This window comes from Jaculus jaculus, chromosome 3 (genome assembly GCF_020740685.1).
Source record: "Jaculus jaculus isolate mJacJac1 chromosome 3, mJacJac1.mat.Y.cur, whole genome shotgun sequence".
Classification (NCBI taxonomy): domain Eukaryota; kingdom Metazoa; phylum Chordata; class Mammalia; order Rodentia; family Dipodidae; genus Jaculus; species Jaculus jaculus.
In genome coordinates, this window is record NC_059104.1 from 87,264,491 (window position 1) to 87,266,467 (window position 1,977).

Here is a 1,977-nt window from a genome sequence, read left to right on the forward strand (position 1 = left end):
GTAGTCACTAAGGAAGCTTTTGAGACTTAACCATGCTTGTTTCTCCTTGGAAGATGGTGTTCAAACTGTGATACTCTGGTCAGTTAGCCCAGGTCATATTCCTTCATTTGACCACTTGGTGTATTGTGACTTGTCTTTCAAGAGCCAATACAGTTTCCTGTTGGGATCCAAAGGTTTGCCTAGCTGCTTTTCTCTGGTTGTACAAATCTGGTGTGGTCTGCCCCAGGCTCACATACAGAATGACTGTAGCCCTATCACTTGTAGAGATTTGTTTGCCATGAGTTCACATGAACTGAATCCTGGCCTGGCAATTAGAAGAAGCTTCCACCCCATTCAGCTGTGAGCCTAGGCAAATCACCTAATCTTTCCATACCTGTTTCTTCATGAACCAGTAGGGGACAAACGTGGAGCATTGCTTTAAAATTGGTGCAGAAAAATGTTTTATAGTCCATGATGCACTGGTCACACTTATTTATGAATCATTATTGGTCTGTTTTTGGAGGTCGTTGTGGGGTTCTGCCGGAGGGGCGGGGAGTCACCTGCGAGCGGAGCCGTCCTCCCGCCCTCCCGCCGCGTCTGGATCGTGCGGGCGGCGTGGGACCGCGCACTCCCTGCGAGGCTGGGCCGGGGTGTGTGTCGGGGCGGGGGGAGGAGGGCGCGCAGAGTCCGCGCCCCGAGCCCGCGCCCAGGAAGGGTCGGACCTTCGGCGCGTCCGCCGCCGCCGCCTGCGCCCGGCCGGGTAAGGCTATTACCAAAAGATGGTGGATCGTTTGGCACAGTGAAGCAAATACCAGACGCATAAGTATAGTTGAAAATTGCTTTGGAGCAGCTGGTCAACCCCCTCACTATACCTGGGCGGGTGCTAATTGGAGAAGGAGTATTGACTAAGTTGTGCATAAAGAAGCCTAAGGCAAGGCAGTTTTTCTTATTTAATGACATTCTTGTATATGGCAACATTGTCATCCAAAAGAAAAAGTACAACAAACAACATATAATCCCCTTAGAGAATGTTACCATTGATTCCATCAAAGATGAAGGAGAATTAAGGAATGGGTGGCTTATCAAGACGCCAACTAAATCATTCGCAGTGTATACTGCCACCGCCACCGAGAAGTCAGAATGGATGAATCACATAAATAAATGTGTTACTGATTTACTCTCCAAAAGTGGGAAGACACCCAGTAATGAGCATGCTGCTGTCTGGGTTCCTGACTCTGAAGCCACTGTGTGTATGCGCTGTCAGAAAGCAAAATTTACACCTGTTAATCGTCGTCACCATTGCCGAAAATGTGGTTTTGTTGTTTGTGGGCCCTGCTCTGAAAAGAGATTTCTTCTTCCAAGCCAGTCTTCTAAGCCCGTGCGGATTTGTGACTTCTGCTATGTGACTTGCTTTCCACCGGGGACATGGCCACGTGCCAGCCCACTAGATCAGACTCTTATAGTCAGTCACTGAAGTCTCCTTTAAACGAGGTATCTGATGATGATGATGACGACGACGACGACGACAGCAGCGATTAAGAACACGTTTTGAAATATTTAATTGGGCTATTTGAGAAATCAGCTGTGGCGGAAATGTCAAACTCTTTGCTCTCAGTTACTCTAACCGCGAATTTGCCTGAGAAACTTTGAACCTATGTGCCTCTATCTCAGATAGAAAGTAGGCCCCCGGCCTTCTGCTCCTTCCTGGGCTCCGACAGAGATACATTGTTGTTGGGATAATGTTTTGGTTTCTTGTTTATTTCTAGATTATTTTCTTGTAAATTGGGGAGAGATGTTTATTTAACAGATCTTGTACATTTTTTCCCTGTTACGTGGAAAAAATATAAGCACAGAATGGGAACAAGAGTATAATGTAACTAGTTAATAGTAGCATATTTCTGCCATTCTGTGTAATGGTTAAGACACCAGTGACTATGGTTTGGAAATACCAAGTGGTGCCTTATTGTAATGACACTGTTATATGAAACAAGCCCAGAC

At 46.4% G+C, this 1,977-nt stretch overlaps 1 pseudogene; it reads left to right on the forward strand.

Moving 5' to 3' along the window:
- The first annotated feature begins 758 nt into the window (after nucleotides 1-758).
- On the forward strand, nucleotides 759-1,518 carry LOC123459436 (annotated as a pseudogene).
- The last annotated feature ends 459 nt before the right edge of the window (nucleotides 1,519-1,977 follow it).